This window comes from Phacochoerus africanus, chromosome 4 (genome assembly GCF_016906955.1).
Source record: "Phacochoerus africanus isolate WHEZ1 chromosome 4, ROS_Pafr_v1, whole genome shotgun sequence".
Classification (NCBI taxonomy): domain Eukaryota; kingdom Metazoa; phylum Chordata; class Mammalia; order Artiodactyla; family Suidae; genus Phacochoerus; species Phacochoerus africanus.
Genome location: NC_062547.1, coordinates 31,552,700 through 31,571,697, shown reverse-complemented (window position 1 = coordinate 31,571,697; position 18,998 = coordinate 31,552,700). Strand labels below are relative to the sequence as shown.

The following is an 18,998-nucleotide window of genomic DNA, read 5'->3' as shown; positions in this document are numbered from 1 at the left end:
GCCTATTTCACATTCTTGTCATTCATGTGTTCGGTGGAGTAGCACTTTTAATTTCCTTCAAGAACTTTTCCTTTATGTTCACAACTTGGCTAACTGTTTGGTGCAAGAGACCCAGATTTTTGTGCCTTCCTTACTAAGCTTCATCATCTCTAGCTTTTGATTTAAAGTGAGAAACGTGCGACCCTTCTTTTCACTTGAACACTTAGAGGCCACTGCCAGGTTATTAATGGTCCTAATTTCAATATTGTTGTGTTTGAGGGAACAAGGAGGTCAGAGGAGGAGAGAGGTGGGGGAATGACTGGTTGGTGGAACAATCAGAACACACACAACATTTATCAATTATGTGCACTGTCTTATATGGGCATGGTTTGTGGCACCCCACAACAATTACAATAATTACAGCAAAGATTACTGACCATAGATCACCATAAGGATAATAATAACAGGAAAGCTTGAAATATTTTAAGAATCACCAAACTGCAACACAGAGACATAAAAGTCACCAAACGCTGCTGGAAAAGTGGTGCCAAGAGAATTGTAGGGTCACCATTAGCTTTCAATTTGAAAAAAACACAGTGGCTGTGAAGCGCAATAAAACACAGTAAAATGAGATATGCCTGTATTCAACAAATGTTTATTGGCTCACCTGATTTCTGCTCATTTGGTCATTTCACAAGCATCTGTAAGTAAGTTCTATGGACCATATGTTGTACTAGGTGCTGGGGAGACTGCTAAGGCCAAATCCCAGATGGTCTCTACTATATGTAAACAGTGATTTATGAAACAATTCGCAAAGTGCTATGTAACCAAGAAAGTGTGTGGTACTGTGGGGTAAAGGAGAAAATGCCTGGCATTGCTTGAGGGCTGGGAAGGACAGGGGACATTACAGTGGGCACAGAACACAAGGAAGTATGTCAATTTCAAATGTCTAGGATAAAGGATCATAGGCTCAGAAAGAGAGTAGCCTCAAAAACCATCTCCAGAGCAAGGTTGGCAAGGCTGATGGGGTTGGGGACCACAGAGAACCAGACTATGGGGCCTAAGCTAGTCCTATAGGCCCCAGAAAAGTGTCCTCCCCCCGCCCCCCCCCCCCAGTGAAAGGCACAGGAGGCCACAAAGGAAGCTGGCTTTAAGGAAACTGATGTAGCTCTCTGAAGAATGTGAGGGTGATGGGGGTGGGATGGGGAGCATTAAAGGAAAGGAAGGTGACTTGAAATTAACTTCACAAATCTTGGCATAGGATGAGGAAGCCAAGCTCAGTGAAAACATGTAGAAAGGAGAGGGCATGAAGGAAAGGCAGTGGAAACCTGATAATATTATAAATAGAAACTATCCTCAGGAGTATACTGTAAATGAGGACTGGAGAAGTAGTCAGAAATAAACTAAAGCATCCTACATGATTAGAGCACCTGGAGCTCCATTCTGTCCCATTTTTATCATTGATCTGATGCCAGAGACTGAGTGCTGTGTCTTCCCCTAAAATTGCTACGTTGAAGCCTTAAGTGAAAGTATTTGGAGGTGGAGACTTTGGGAGGTAATTCTTTCGAGAAGGTGGAACCCTCATGAACAAAATTCGTGGCCTTAAAGTGACACAAGAAAGATGACCTTGACAGAGCAAGGAAGGAAGCCAGGAAGGGGGCTCTCACCAGAAACCAAACTGGCTGACCCCTGGATCATGGGCTCCTCAGCCTCTGGAATGGTAAGCGACCCAATCTACAGTATTTGTTACAGCAACTCAAACTGACTAAGACATCTGGATACTGACATATAATTTTTTTGGCTAAAAATAACGATGGTAATGATGAAGGGCAACAGCAACAGTTTTCACTTAGAAGCCAGGTACTCTGGGATTTCCTTCATCTGGACAATTTTCACTTCAATCCCCACAGCAGGGGGCCCTGTCTTTCTCCCATTTTACACATGAGGGATCTGAGACTCAGGTTAAGCAAAGGCACAAGGCCAGTAGGTGGCTGTGCCCCAAGCTGACTGCTCAGTGTCTGCGGTCACCCTCCAGCTTTACAACTCCTCATACACAACACAACACAATACAACACACCCAGATGTAAGAACAGATTCTGTCCTAAATAAATCGATAATTACAATTAGAATTTCAAGAACAAAATGTGGGTCATTTTCGAACACTGAGTCCACCTCAAAACATGTCTTCACCTGGCTCAGTCCAGGAGAAAGAATGTTAAGAGACATAAAAAAACATAACCATTAACTTTTTTAAATGTTGGAGAGGGCAGTGGTATTCATGAGGAGCTGTTAAATTGATAAAAAGACTTTTTTTTTTTTGTATTAAAACTCTGTCAAAGGAGAATGAATTCTACTATCTTTCTCCACTTTCCAACTCATCAAAGCCAACTTTTCCAAGGCTTAATGTCTCACAAGTAGCTGTTAATGGAATTCATTGTCTAGTTAATTATGCTTAGCAGAAGTGCAGGTAACTTCATATTTGCATGGCTAATGGGCCTTCTTTAAAGCCAAATGTTGGGTTTAAATGGTCTGTGATGCTTTTTCCAACTTTGGGTTGAGTTGATTGACTTACGCTCAAAAAAAAAAATCAGCCATGCCTAAGGCAGAAAGACCATTTTTAGCAACATATGGAACATCATGTAAGTCCACTTGAAGACAAATGCTTATTTATAAGGCCACTTAATAAGATGCCAACATTTAACGACCTTTCAAAATCACTCCAATAGTTTTCAGCCTCAATATGTGTTACTCTGAAAACTGTTCCATGACAATAAGAGAACCACCTTACCCTACATCTTTATCCTTTGCTGAAATAGCCCACGATTCAACCATTAAAAATTACATAGTTCCCACACAATGGAAGAACCCATAGAAGAATATTTCTCTCTCTGGCAACAAGTACTTACCACTTTGGTAGAGTATCTCACAGTTTACATTCCCCCATGATTATCTCAGGGTTGGTGTTCAGACCAGGTGGGTAACTGGTCCCTGATCACCCAGCTGCTATGTGGTTGAGAAGACATTCAAATCTAGGTCTCACTGTAATTCCAGTAGTCAATTTATTTGGAATAATAACAAAGAGAAATACCCTCTTCCTTGTTATAATTATTGATTAGCACTGGCCAACCTCTGCCCAGGTTTGCCTGTTGAGTGACAATGCCAAGGTCTATCAATATGAGTGCCTGGCAGCTACTCCTTCATCCCAAGCTTCTGAATCAGCTACTTTAATTATTCAATTCCAGGTCAGAAAACTACAGCCCAAAGGCAACATCTAGCACCGTGCACATTTTTAGAAAGAAAATTTTACTGGAATATGATCACATTCATTTGTTTAAATATTGTTATGGCTGCTTTTGAGCGACAATAGCAGAGTTTCATAGCTGAGACAAATGCCATATGGCCTGCAAAAGCCTAAAATATTTATGATCTGGACCTTAGCAGGAAAAAGTCTGTCTACTCCTGATTTTGTCATTCAACAAACATTTATTAAGCAACATCCATATCTTAGATATTTTACTACTACTACTAACAATACCTGAAATTTAGTAGTATCTACTATATGCCAGGGCCTTTTCCTATATTAATACATTTAATCCTTTTAAGATCTCTCTCTGCAGGGTGTGTGTGTGTGAGTTTTTGGGAACTCTTCTGCTCACCTGTGAACTGTTTTGTATTCTTCTCCAAGTTTTACTTAAGGTGACACAGGATTTAGGATTAGGAGCCTGTCTAAACATGAGCTTCTGCCCTTTGCTGTATAATACTGTTTCTCAAAGGTAGAGGGAAAAATTTAAGACTGAAGTAAGTACCCTTTTAATGGAATGAAAAAAAGCCTCCAGGCATTATCAGATTCCGGAGAGATATATAGGGCTTAGTTTGAGGGCTTTATATCTCTTTGTAATTTATAGATCAGTGAAAGCAATGCATATAATTCTTATCTACAGATGCAAATAAATCCTGTTTAGTAGAAGTTCAACTGACTCCCCTCAGTTTTATATCCATTTGTAAGTTCATCTCAATACTCTTTTATTCCATATAAATTCATGGTGCTCCTATGAACCTATTCTAACAAATTTCTTGGTTACCTTGTTAATGCGTTACATAAAATTGTTAACAAGTGTTCATTTGATATCTGTATGAGAGTCAGGATTTTCTAAGAATTATTCTCTTACAAGGGCTGCCACTTTTACCACCTCAAACCTCACACTTTGCCTTGGGAGGCCATATATACCAAACTGTCACCCATGTGACCATAAATTACATGTACCTATGTAAATATGGGAGGAGGAAGAATAGAGAGAACAAAGTGATCAAGAGGTCATTTCAGGGGTCACTGATGACACTTAGAGCAGCAATAAGACTGGGTTTAGGCTCTGTCTCTGCCTAGCTCAGAGCCACTTGGACAAGTTACTAAACTTCAAGCCTCAGGCATCTCATCTCTAAACTGGGGATGACAATGGAAGTTGCCTCACAAAGTTGATATAAAGATTAAGTAACTATTGCTAATAAAGGGACTGGTGCATATCAAGTGCTCATTAAGTGTTAGCCATCATTACTGAGACTTCACCAAGAAAAATACTGAGGAAGGACTTAGTTTGAATTGGGGATGGGGAGGTCATCGCAAAGTGGGTATATTCTATCTGGGCCTTGATAGGGCAGTAGGAGTTCACCAAGCAGAGAGCTAGGGTAATGTCATTCAATATTAAGAGAACACTATTTAAAAAAGAGAAAGAGAGGGAGTTCCCAGTGGCCTAGCAGTTAAGGACATGGTGTTGTCATTCCTGTGGCTCAGGTCTCTGCTGTGGCGCATGTTCCATCCCTGGCCCAGGAACTTCTGCATACCACAGGCACGACCAAAAAAAAAAAAGAGGGAGATTGGTAAGAAGGTGAGAAGGGTGAGTCAGAATGCCAAGTTTATATGGAGGGTAATTCCCTGGTGTATACTACATTTATAAGGTAACCTGAATTTTCCTAAAATTGTTAAAGCTTGCACCTCTCTACTTCACTGTGGTAGAAGGATTGTTAAGTCAAGTCAGAATGCATTATCCAGATTCCAGTATTCACAAAATCCGGACAACAAATCATCATGACTACAGTTAATGAATACTCACCCTGTATGGGTGCCCACCAGGAACAAGTGGTTATTTTATCCTAATCTTTATAGAAACAACAAAAGGTACAAGCCAAGAATGACTGAGCCCAAAGTACAGACCACATTTTATAGAGGCCAACCTTTATACAACATGCTTTAACAATTAGCTTACATTCAGTGCAAACACACAGACGCTCTCCTATACACCCATGGAAACAACACACAGATCCAATTATACCCTGGTTCTTATCCTGGCCAGATCCAATTTCTTTCAGTGCCTGGTTATAGTCTACATGCTTTTATTGGTCTCATGATCATTCACATATAAAATTACCCTGTTCTATTGCAAATCAGTGACTTTCCTGGATACCTTGGCTTTTTTTTTTTTTTTTAGGGGAAAATCTGCAGCATATGGAAATTCCCGGCTAGGGGTTGAATCAGAGCTGTAGCCACTGGCCTAGGCCACAGCCACAGCAATGCACGATCCAAGCCGCACCTGTAACCAACACCACAGCTCACAGCCATGCCAGATCCTTAACCCACTGAGCGAGGCCAGGGATCGAATCTGCATCCTCGTGGATACTAGTCAGATTCATTTCTGCTGAGCCACAACGGGAACTCCAACTTTCCTGGATACTTTGGATAGGGGAATAAACGTCAGGTCATTCTCCAGTCTGTGTCAACACTTTCCAAATGTTTACCAGAAAGTCTTCATCCTCCTTGTGTGCACAATTCTGTTTGCTCTTTCTCAAGCCTATATAGATCCATCCCAATGCTACACAGTAGAGGGCTGTTATCTGAAGTGTACCTTCTGCAAAATTGCCCACTGCAGTACTCTACCAGTCTGCTAAGACTCAGGCATGTCAGTTATCTCTGTTAGAAAAATGATGGATAAGATGAAAAGGAGGTTAGGCCACTTTAGTTTTCTGACAAGAAGATAATTTCCTCAAAAAACCTTTGCCTTTAAAAAAAAAGAAGAAGAAGAAGAAGGAAAAAAAAACCTTACAGGTACTGCCTGTGCCCTACTATCAGATACTATCCCACCCCCAGTCTCTGGAGAGTCTGCTGTGTGATTGTTTCAAGCTCTCTTCCTCATGGAGAGGTGACCACGTGACCACTGCCATCCATAAAGGCTGAAGTGAGTGTACTTAGCTAAAGGGCATTGCAATAATTTTCCTCTTCCACGTGAGAAAGTTAGCCTTGAAAATTCTCTGGCTCACTGCCTGTTGTTAAATCATGTTTTAGGGAGGGGCGGCCAAGTGGGCACGTTAAGTTCCGACCAGTCCCCGTCTCACTCCCAGATCAACTGCTCTTTAAAAGAACAACTATAACCACAACAATAATAATGAGAAGATGCTAGTCCCAATCACGCCTTCAGATCTGATTTCAAGGCAGTGCTAAAGGCTTGATATTTTAAAAGATGATGCCTCCAAATGTCCATTGCAGGAAAGTACTCTTGGCTGACAGACTAAATTGATTAACACTGGAGCTGGTGCTGGTCTGTACAGACAACATGATTCCTGCTGGAAGCTAGAGTGAGTGGTGGCCCAAGAAAGTCACACAAAGCATTTATAACCCCAACTACAAGTTAGCTTCGGAGTCCAAAGAAATAATTGTCTTTCTTGCCATGGTATAGCATGTCGTCACTGTACTGGGAAACACAGTAAGAATCATGAAACTGTTTCTTTCTTTTTTTTTTTGTCTTTTTGCCTTTTCTAGGGCCGCTCCCGCGGCATATGGAGGTTCCCAGGCCAGGGGTCTAATCAGAGCTGTAGCCGCTGGCCTACGCCAGAGCCACAGCAATGCAGGATCCAAGCCGCATCTGCGACCTATACCACAGCTCACGGCAACGCCAGATCCTTAACCCACTGAGCAAGGTCAGGGATTGAACCTGCAGCCTCAGTGGTTCCTAGTCAGATTCGTTAACCACTGCGCCATGACAGGAACGCCAATGAAGCTGTTTCAGTAAGTGTGGCAGGACTAGAATATAATTTCTCTTTGTCCTGACTCTTAAAGCTTTGCTACAGGACCCACAGCTGGGCAGGGGTGGAAGAACAGCCAGGCATTTTGATGTGTTTGTCAAAGCAAACCTTCTCTGGGCCCTGCTGGCCATTTAGCACAGAGATAATTTTTATAAAACTGATCTGGGGGGCTATGAAAAGCTCATACACATCGACCCTCAATGCTTTCCCAGCTTGCTAGGCTGAAGAAATGAGTTCTTTTGTTCTTCTTTTTCACTCTCGAGTGAAAGAGTAAACTTTGGCTGGGCCTGTCAGGAAGTTCCTTAATAACCAAAGGCATAGCCCTCACCTGGGAAAAGATGCGATGATAAGGCTTCTCACGAGGTCCAGTTCGGGGCTGGCCTTTCCTTGATGAGAGGTCACAAGGCAGGCGTATCTGTGAAGAGTGCTGCTGGGCTTCTGGGTTAAAGCTTTTTTTCACAGAAGACTGAGTATAACTCACTCAACTTGTTCTCTGCAAACTGGACTCCTGGGGGAAAGTTCCAGTTACAACCTGAACTCAAGTCAGGTCAACTACTTTGCCCCTTCTGATCTGATTACAGCTCCCTTCATCTTTAAGTTGTTACACTGGCACAACCCTTCATACTTTCCCAAAAAGCTGCTTCATATATCACCTGATTTCATCCTCATCTTACAGGGAAAAAGCCCAGTGATGTTATTGCCACTGGGGCTTAAGATCCAGATGGGTTGAGGGGCTTGCCCACAGCCAATGTTAGCAGCAGAACTGGATCCAGGTTCCAGGCTTCCCAACTCTGAGTAACAAAAATATGGCTCCCATCAATGAACACCATTTGCCAGGTATCAGGCTCTATGCCAGGATTTTTATGAACATTACCTCACTTATTCCCTGCAAGAACTCTACAGGGCAGGTATTATCAATCCCATTTTACAGATGAGAACTACTGAGTTAATAAGGTTAAATAATTTTCCTAAGGTCAGAGAAGCTATAAATGGTGAAGCGTCAATTACAAGGGGAGACTGTGACTCCTGGCTTATTCACTATTATACTGCCTCCTGGTCCAGTATTTTTTCTACTCAAATCCAAAGTTAAATTGAAGCAATACAAGTTTTCTCTGGATCAGAAGGTTTCAAATACTAGGTATTACTTTTAAATACCTAATAAACTTTTGAAATTTGAGTTTTGTCCACTTTGATATTGTCCAGCAGAAAATACCTTAAAACTTATAAAGTACTATCTTTCGTCAGTGTTTTTATGGGTCCGAATATCATGTGCATCCATCTCTTAGTTTAAAAGGAAAAAAAAATGATTTGATATAAATTCTTCTAAGAAATTTACATGAATCCCCATAAACCTTTATGAGCATAATAAGTTCTCGGGACAAATAGTATGGATTCAAACGCTAAATATACAAACAGATGATCTTTGGGCTTTGAGCAATTTACTGAACTCATACCTGAGTTTTCTCATGTTCACATGAGGGGGAAAAAATCCTACCTCACAGAGAGGCTGGAGGAAGTAATGAGAACACAGAGAGCACAATGCAAAGGACCAATAATTACCATAATTATTATTGTTTTGTCGTTACTTCTGTCTGCAAGTTTCTCAGGGTTGCCCTAATTTCACTAGGATGACAAAACCCAACAGTCTCCTTAATGAAGTGTCCCAATACCCCCTTATATACAGAAATAATGCAGTCTGCACCCGAACTGGGAAAGAGCATACTATTTTGTGATAATTCAACTGTCTCTTAAAATTATTATGCACTCGATGCTATGAAAAGGGCCGAGTCTTAGCACTCCCTCTGTGGCGCAGTGGGCTAAAACTCTGACTGAAGCTGCTCGGGTCACTGGGGAGGCAGGCACAGGTTTGATTCCTGACCTGGCACAGTGAGTTAAAGGATCCAGCATTGCTGCACCTTTGGCTGCACCTCTGGCAGCTCAGAGTTAAGCCCTGGCAGTGGGTATGGCTATTAAAAAGAAGAAGAAGAAGAAGAAGAAGAAGAAGAAGTGCCAAAAGTTTTTTAGGTTACCTCGGTGCTCACATCAAATAGGTGATATTTTACACAAAGTCATATGTTAATTCAGTCAAGTAAGAATCATCCAAGAAACCAGAATCACCACAAAGACAAGCTTCCCCCAAATATAAGACATTATTATTTTACTGTAAAAAAGCCTTTTCCCTCCTATTCAGAAAATATATGCTTACTAAAGTTACAAATAACATTAATAAAATTAAGAATACATGTATAAAAAGCAAAGAAAGATGAACTTATCTTCATCTACCCACGTGTAGCTACCAGCAACATTTTGGTGTCTTTCCATTTTGTTTTTTCCCTACGCATTTAAAAAACATAATTGAGGAGTGTCCGTTGTGGCACAGTGGTTAACGAATCCGACTAGGAACCATGAGGTGGCGGGTTCGATCCCTGCCCTTGCTCAGTGGGTTAACGATCCGGCGTTGCCGTGAGCTGTGGTGTAGGTTGCAGATGCGGCTCGGATCCCGCGTTGCTGTGGCTCTGGTGTAGGCCAGTGGCTACAGCTCCAATTAGACCCCTAGCCTGGGAACCTCCATGTGCCGCGGGAGCGGCCCAAGAAATGGCAAAAAAAAAAAAAAAAACATAATTGGGGTCATTCTGCACTCAAAATGTTAGATTCTTGGATTTGGGGGCTCCATTTAAACCATTTTAACGTCAGCATTTTCCACGTTACGGCAGACTCTTTATAAATGTTTTCACTGGCTTCAGGAGATTTCATGCATTAGTTTTGTCATAATTTTCTTAACCATTTCCCATTGCTGAACTCCCCTCAAAGGCTTTTAAGCTGTCAAGTGTAGGCAAGATTTCTAGACACACAGCCCTAACAACGGGGCCTGCTTGTGATCGTGAACTGGGCCATTTGGGGAGCCAGCCATGTAACTTCCCACCGTGAGTGAGACCTACTCTCCAGATACCAAGAGACCAGGAGTTCAGTGAGTCGTGAGCCCCAAAGTGCTGGGCAAAAATGACAGCAACTCCTCTAAGATAAATAAAATCATGTCCTCCACCGTCCTAGCCACCCATGTTCATTATATCATCTTTCATGGGAAAAAAAAAAGAGAGAAAGAAACAGGACAAGGGTTATGAAGGAAAAAACAATGTAGAGTTTGCCCGCAGTCACAGAAGGAAACACTGAAGTCAGAAAACGCAACTGTGGAGTTCTCGTCGTGGCGCAGTGGTTAACAAATCCGACTAGGAACCATGAGGTGGTGGGTTCGATCCCTGCCCTTGCTCAGTGGGTTAAGGATCTGGCGTTGCTGTGAGCTGTGGTGTAGGCTGCAGACGCGGCTCGGATCCCGCGTTGCTGTGGCTCTGGCGTAGGCCGGTGGCTACAGCTCCGATTCAACCCCTAGCCTGGGAACCTCCATATGCTGCAAGAGCGGCCCAAGAAATGGCAAAAAAAAAGTCAAAAAAAAAAAAAAGGAAAACGCAACTGTTAGTGTTCCTCACTACCTGCATTTCATGCACGACCATCACCATAAGATCCAAAGTTTAATGCCATGTCTTTCGAATGTAGGAAGGATGGTGTGTCTCAAGAAACAACTTGTGAGTTATGTCTGCATTTCCTACAGTTAAAACACACACATATTTTTCTGTGAAGCACTTAAAGCTTAAGCAAAGAGAAGACAGCATTTCTTTCTGTGAATTTATAGGCACACTGGCATAGGAGCCACAGGGAATTTTGCAAATCACCACTGTTCTTGCTAAAAACGAGACTGAGACACAGGAAAGAAAGTACTTCAAGTCAAACATCAGGATGGCCTCACGGGAAACAATGGGTTTGTCACGAGACGAGCTAGGTTTGAACTCTGAGTCAAGCCTCATGAAAGAGGGATCTGTAGCCACTTCCGAGGGTTCTTTGAGTATTAAACGTACATTTACACCCCCAAGAGATAGGGATGGAGTAGGATAGTTACACAGGTAGTTGTGGAAGTCCCAATAAGGGACCATAGGATAGAGAGGGAAGCCTAGGGAACTCTGAGAGAATACTGTTAAGTTAAGAATCACTCAAGAGGGCTATCAGAATGAGGCAGGTTTGCTTGACAAGTGGCGACTCGTGCTATGCCTAAGGTCATCGGGTGGGGATGGAGTGAGGCCTGCATTCAGGTTCAGACCAAGGGCAGGAGTTTAAGGACCACCCTTCTGATGACTTAAATAAGAATCATGACAGTCCTAGTCTGACTTTATGGGGTCAAATACTCTTACTGGATACCAAGGAGGAGCTACTACTCAAAGAAAGAGGAACAGGTGGTCTTTTCCCGCCCCGACTCCCCTTGGATGATAAAACTGTAGCCCACATAATCCTCTGGGCAGAGACTCCCTGCCTGCCTGCATCTCTCACAAGCATCCTATCTTAATAAATCTATTTCTTGCCTATCCTTTTGTTTCTCACTGAATTCTTTCTGAGCAGAGGCATAAAGAACCTGAACTTCAGTAAGTCCAGACACTGAATAAGTGATTCTAATTTAAAAACTATGGGTTCAAGTCCCACTGGGTTCTAATCCCAATCTGGGTTTAGGCTGGGTTCAAATCCTGGCATGTGGGTTCAAGTCCCAATCTGGGTTCTGGCTAGGTTCAAGCCATAAGTGCTGTCAGTTTCAAGGACCATCTCTGGCCCAGGGCATGTCTGTCTTACATTGTAATGATTTCAGTGTTACCGACAAGAAAAGCTTATATCGCACAGAGGAAGCTGTCAGGTAGTTAGATTACACTGACCATTTCATGAATGTAAATGATTATAAATCATGGACCTAGAGATTAAGAAACTGAGGACTACTGCTTCTTCTTCTTCTTCTTCTTTTTTTTTTTTTTCAACCTTATGAAGCAGACTAAGAATTAGAGGAAAAAAAGCACACCCTTCCCAGACTTCTTGGCTTGTCCTGGGGCATCATAACCAACATAGAGTCCTCCAGGCACTTTGTGAATTTCCAATAACCACGCAAGCTCTTTCCCCAAAGGTATGGTCACGGCATGCTTACCACTCAGCTCAGTCCCAGGCCAGGCTTCTGAGCTGACCCTAATCAACTCCAACATAGATGGCATCCAGAAAAATCCTAATCCATACCTCAAACAGCTCAGGGACAAGCCATTCTGGTATCTCCCTCTGCTTTGCCTTCCACTTGAGTTTCAGTAAATGGGCTTCTGCCTCCTTCCTGCCACAAGCCTTCATGACCTACCACAATTTCAGGGAATGCAATCCATGACTCCCCACTCTGTTCCTTTAAGGCTGGGCTCCTATGTTAAAATTTCTTCCCCCTGGAGTTCCTGTTGCGGCTCAGCAGGTTAAGAACCTGACTGGTATCTATGGGGATAGGGGTTCAATTCTTGGCCTCCCTCAGTGGGTTAAGTATCTGGCATTGCCTTGAGTTGTAGCATAGATCACAGATGTAGTTCAGATCTAGCATTGCTATGGCTGTGGCACAGCCCCCAGCTGCAGCTCCGATTTGACCCCTCGCCTGGGAACTTCCATATGCTGCAGGTGCGGCCCTAAAAGGATAAAAAAAACTCTACCCCCAAACTTAAGAATATCCACTAGAGATCTGCCATCTATTGCCACACCTTTGGGCTAGAAGATTCCCCACATTTGCCTTCTCTTAAGCCTGGTGTCCCTGACATTAGTTCACTAGGACACAGCTCCTCAGAGTCATGTGACCTCTTGTCCTTTCCAGACCTGCAGCTCACACCCACCTCAAGTGCAGAGTCTCTGGGACTCCACAGCAATGCTGGACCAAACTATATGGCCTCCTCTACCACCTTCCTAGATGCCATTGTTTACGACAGCAGAATTATCATCACCCATTTAACTCATTCCAGAAGATAAACTGTTCTCACTCAACCACAAATCATTTTTTTCATGTCAGACTTTTCTTCTTCCTCCCCACAGGAATGGCCTGAGTCCAGATGCTCTGAAGAAGTCATTCAGCCAAACCTCAAGTCACTCAAGTCAACTCCCCCTCACTCCAGACACCACCTCAATACTGCCACTCTCTGGCTTTCGTGCTATCAGGAGATACACCGATTCATAGATGTTTTAGCAGTTTGGGGGATCTACTCTACACCTTACATACAAAAAAGAAAGGCAGAGAGACTGTCCAATATCAAAGTGTGAGTCAGCAGCCATTCTGAAACTAAGAGTTCACAGACCTACAGTCTTCCAAACCACTAATATATTCTTAAATGAGTATCTATGGACCAGTGACAGAAATAAATCTTTGACACACTGCTTTGGAGTCTCGAATTCATCATTTCAATCAGTAAAAGGCCCAGTCTCCACATCTTTATTTTATACTTCCCTATCAATGCGTTCTTTGAGAAAATGTCTATCTCCCAAAGGTAGAGACATACTTTAAGGTAGAGAAAATCCTTTCCTTCTTAGATTTTTACACTCAGTTCTGGGTGTTCAACTGAATGGGTTAACAGTCTTGAGTGTTCTTTCTGGAATCCCATGGTTTTTGAATATAATGTTTCCATTTGTAAGTCTCTCCAGCCATTATCTTCCAATCTATGAAGCCTTTCAGTGGAAAGTCCAGGAGGTAATACAAGGAATTCTGAGTTAACTTCAGCCTAAAATCTTAGAATGCTTGAAATGCAAGGCTCCTTGGAGACCATCTCCCCTAACCAGTATTGGTTCCATTTTACAGACAAGGAAACTAGAACCTACATCATTGGAGTCTTACTCCAACATGCTTTTCTCCATGGATCTCCCAGCCTCCTAATAATGAATTTCTCCATAGCTGTGTTTTTATTTGAGCGAAAAAGTCATCCTAGGTCATGCTTCTCTACAGAGCCTCCATCAGTGGAACTATTCCAAAAATATGGTTGTGGATCTGGATTGTATTTACTTCATGTTTCTTCATGACTTCAGTTCCACATGGTTTTATCATGAGCTTTGTTTTGGAAGGGAAAACAGTCAAACTCCAAATCTTTAATCCACTGCCTCCTTGACAGGCTAGCATGATGCATAAACTCAAGCAAACATGTTTCACATTCCAACTGTGAAACCCAGGTCACCCTGGGCAGCTTCTTTTAGCCTTGATTTTCTTATCTGCCAGATGGGAGTAACATTACTTACTTCTGAGGGTTATAATAAGAATTAAATAAGAAAATGTAGTAAGGCAATCAGCAGTATTGGGTACTGATCAAAAGATCGTTTCTTTCTTCTTCTTCTTCTTCATCTGTTTGATTTTTGTCTTGTCCTGTCTGGTTTGCCTCGTTTTAATGGGTTTCCTTGGTCTAACTTAGGCTGTCTATCCTGAAGCCCAGAAGATCTAAGATGTCCGGAAGGAGAGGGGAAAAGGTTCCCTCAAAAAACTGTTCAACTGGAGTTCCCATCGTGGCCCAGCAGAAACAAATCTGGCTAGCATCCATGAAGACACAGATTCAATACCTGGCCTCGCTCAATGGGTTAAGAATCTGGCACTGCCTTGAGCTGTGGTGTAGGTCGAAGATGCGGCTAGGATCCTACATTGCTGTGGCTGTGGTGTAGGCAAGCAGCTGCAGCTCCAATTCGACCCCTAGCCTGGGAACCTCCATATGCTGTGGGTGCAGTCCTAAAAAGACTAAAAAACAAAAAACGAAAAAAAAAACCCTGTTTAACCAAGCAAGGTAAGACAAATAATAAGAAGAAAGCCATCAGATGGAAAATAAACAAAATAATGAGGGTTAGTTTTATACACTAAGCTAGGATAAATTCTGATCAGTGGGCATTACATTGAACTATTTTCCCCCATGATAAATTTACGAGGTTATCATTTCAATTTGTTAAACAGTCCCAGGAGTTCCCATGTAGCTCAGCAGAAATGAATCTGACTAGTATCCATGAGGACACAGGTTCGATCCCCGGCTTCACTCAGTGGGTTAAGGATGTGGTGTTGCCGTGAGCTGTGGTGTAGGTCGCAGATTTGACTCAGATCCCACATTGTCATGGCTGTGGCATAGACCAGCAGCTTCAGCTCTGATTGGACCCCAAGCCCGAGAGCCTCCTTATGCCTGCCTGTTGCCGGTGCAGCCTTAAAAAAAAGCCAAAAAAAAAAGTCCCAGACTCAGGCAATTTACTAGCTTGAAAACATATTATGAATTCAATAAATATATAAATTAGTAAGTGAATAAAAGGATGGCTATGCCCAATAAGCATATACATTTCAAAACCCTGAGACAGCTGTATTAGCCCTCCTATTATAAGGTTAAATGAGTTTTAGAATATTTCTATCTTGACTAGAGGTATCAGTCCAAACTTTTGGTTGGAGATAATGTATAATTTTGTATGATCAAAATATAAGAATTCAAATATATTTTTGGAAATGTATGTATATTTTCACTTATTTGTGACTCTCCTGATAACTCAAAGCAGCTATTATGTCAAGACAAATTATTAGCTTTCACAACTGTATAATAAACAGAGCTATAATTCATGTTCATTTGGAAGTGTTCCTCCTTAGTTATTAGGAGACTGAACACACATATGTAGCCCTATAGTCTATTATGATTGTTAGTTTCTTTAAAAAGGGAGGGGGGAAAAAAAAAAAAGAAAAAATAGGAGTTCCCGTCCTGGCGCAGTGGTGAAGGAATCCGACTAGGAACCATGAGGTTGTGGGTTCGGTCCCTGCCCTTGCTCAGTGGGTTAAGGATCCGGCGTTGCCGTGAGCTGTGGTGTAGGTTGCAGACGCGGCTCGGATCCTGCGTTGCTGTGGCTCTGGCGTAGGCCGGTGGCTACAGCTCCGATTCAACCCCTAGCCTGGGAACCTCCATATGCCGCGGGAGCGGCCCAAGAAATAGCAACAACAACAACAACAACAAAAAGACAAAAGACAAAAAAAAAAGGGAGGGGGACTACTTGTTCAGGAACCAATCAGTAAACATCTCTAACCAGCCAACTTGGTCACCTAAACAGAATGTGCAATTCTTTGTCTGTAAGCTGACAGACCATTTTTCCTGTTTACATAGGATCAATTTTCTAGTAGACAGTCCTTTTGGACAAGTATAAGTTGCTAAGTTCCATATATATATATATATATATATATATATATGTATATATGTGTGTGTGTATGTATGTATGTACACACACACACACACATATGTGAACACATCATAGTAATGATCAAGAAAGGTCCAATCAAAGAAAACATTTAACCTGGTGAGTCTAAAGCACCCTGTGGCCAGAGTGAGAAAGTCAAAGGTGAAAACTAATGAATTTTATTCGTTGGGCACCCTAAGGGCTTTTCCAGGAAGGTATAAACAAGGATATGAGAAGATGATTTTGGTAATGATAGAGCAAAACAGAACTCTATCCTTATGTACCCATGAACTGGCTCCAAAGACAACCCCTAAAGAAATGGTTTTGGAACTCTACTCGACAATGTAGGTATTGCAGGAATAGATAGATGATAATGACATCAAACAGAAGGCATACACACGTATATATGTATGTATGCATTTTATTAGTATTTTATTTATTCTAGTGAATTCATGAAAAAGAAAAGAAAATCTTGGGTCAGTAGTTTATAGGCATACTTTAAGCCCCATAGTTTTTTTCAGGCTAGATTTTCCGAGGCAGTCTTTATCTTTCTCTTTTCACCAGAGCTAGAGATCAGCTATCCCCGGGGTAAGAGGTGTCTTACTTATAAGTACTGTATAAACTGCTTTCCCCCTTTTTTTCTCTTTCTTTTGTTTCTGTCCTTCTTTCTTTCCTTCCTTATTTACTTTTTTTCTTCTTCTTTTCTTTCTTTTTTTTTTTTTTTTTTGCTAGCTGGGAACACACTAAAATTTGAAGAGGGAAAAAAAACCTGAAAGCATAAAGATGGTTTACAGTCACAACCAATTCTTTTCAAATAGCTAGCCAACCTAGTCCTCCTCATTTGGACAATTATAGCCAAAAGAAGGATCTAGTTTCAAAGTGCAGCTGCTCATTTGAAGTAGGATAGGCATGGTTAATTTTTTCAACGAGAAAATGGTGATGAATGGAATAGAAAATAAAGATATCTTTAAAGCCAGACTTAAAAAAAAAATTTTAACTCAAGAAGGTCATCAATTTGGAAATATTATCCAGAGAATTATCAAATCACAGATAGGAGCTTTCAGGAAATCTTAAGTGACTACAGATGGAAAGTATGCCTTGGAGACCAGTTTAAATAAAAGTCACAGTAGTCACATACACTCAGCCCTGCATCATTCAGCTGCAGAGGAATCCTAGGGAGGCCACTGGGATCCCAACACATACAAGTATCATTTTGTCAACCACGTAGCACTAGTAACAAAGGTTGCTACAATTTTTATTAATAAAAGTTTATCATAGATTATGATATTTACATTCTTAGGACTTTAGAATATTGTTTTGGTCTGTAGAAATGGTCTGTAAAACTACATCCCATACTGGTCACACAAACATGTTCCCTTTGTGAAAATTTCATTTAGTCAAATACGGTTCATCTGCACACTTCTCGGTCTGCACGTTATGCTTCAATTAAAAATGTACTAATTGTTGCTGTACAGCGGAAAAAATAAATAAAATAAAAAATGTTTTTAAAATTACTAATTGAAAAGAAGTCATACTCAATCGTCTCCTTCCACATGAAATGTTTTTCCTAGATACGTTATTTTTAAAATAATGAGAACACAAAACCACATATCTCCTTCAAAGTCTTATTGAAAAAAACGTAAACTAGAATGTTAGTTTTTCTTTTGGATTTAGCATTTGTACATCTTTTCTTTGGATAGGAAAAAAAAAGTACCCTCTGATATTTAAACTTCCTCTTCATCACATTTAATGCTTCCCATTTTTTCCTACTAATACTGTTACAGCAGGCAGATAGTTAGGCATGAACAGAGAGGGAGTGCATGGGGCCAGATGGCAGGAAACCACACATCATGCAGGGCCCATGGGTGGATAAAGAAAAGCCAGAACCTCCAGACTGATAGGAAATCAGAGCTTTGGGGGAGATACATGCCTCGGGGGCAGACAAAGAAAGGTGGAAAAGAGCGCCAATCTCTAAGGTCCGGATGTAACCTGTTGCTCATTATAATAAAATTATAATAAAATTAGCTATGCAGATAAGAAGTACCCATCATACACCAACTCCGTGACACTTCCAATAAAACACGGCAAAAATCCCTCCTCCCTTAGGGAAGATGAAGCTGAGATGAAAATTAAGGAATAAAACCCAAGACCCACCTTCCCAGTGAATAGCCCGCCCATAAAATTAGATGCCCCATATAACCCATGTGCCAAAAAGATGCAGGGCAGCTGCTTGCCTCTCTGCCCGCCTCGCCTTAAGAGGTGTTTCTCACATAAATAGATCCTCAGTTTTCTTTCTCAGTTTCCGTCTTATTTCTGAATTCTTTCTGCGAAGAGGCAAGGACCTAACCTACAGGAACAATACCTTTCCAGATAACCAAAAACCATCAGTCCTTACACAGCAATTTCCTTGTGTTGGTATATCACTATAACGGGACATACCTTTTCTTTTTGAAAGCAATTTTCACATTTACCAAAAGGCATGACCAGCGCTATAGCTACCTGCTGCCTTGTGGGGTTTCACCAGTGATGCAGTTAAGTCAGAGGTTTCTGTGGATAACCACACCGTGTTCTAGGTTATCAAAGAATTCATACCCTTGCCTCGACGTCCACCTTAAAAATTCATGAATTAAGAAAAGCTCAGTGGAAGGGGGATGTGCTTTAAGAAAGAGGGCATTCTCATTTGTCACTGAAATTATTGACTTTTGAAGTCAGTGATTATTACTGTTGTGTTAAATTATTTATTTTTAAGGAAATAAGCAGGGGAACTTCAAAATGACTTCTAAGGCATCTGCCTTAAGGATACCCTAAGAACCAATAAAGATACGTATTTTATACCGTCACTAAAAAAAAAAAAAAAAAAGGCAACTATCAGAAGTTTTTGTTTTTATTTTCTGTAAACC

The 18,998-nt window shown here is 41.4% G+C and overlaps 1 protein-coding gene across 5 annotated transcripts in view; it reads right to left on the bottom strand.

The window, feature by feature from the left end:
• MPPED2 (metallophosphoesterase domain containing 2) overlaps positions 1-18,998 on the bottom strand; it is a 182,687-nt gene that overhangs the window by 137,802 nt on the left and 25,887 nt on the right. The window contains exon 1 of one of the 5 annotated variants that reach the window (XM_047776095.1): positions 7,379-7,555. The exons of the other annotated variants lie outside the window; for them this stretch is intronic. The gene's annotated coding sequence lies outside the window, so the exon portion shown is untranslated. Of the gene's footprint in view, positions 1-7,378; positions 7,556-18,998 lie in introns of those variants that run through there. 5 annotated transcript variants of the gene reach the window in all.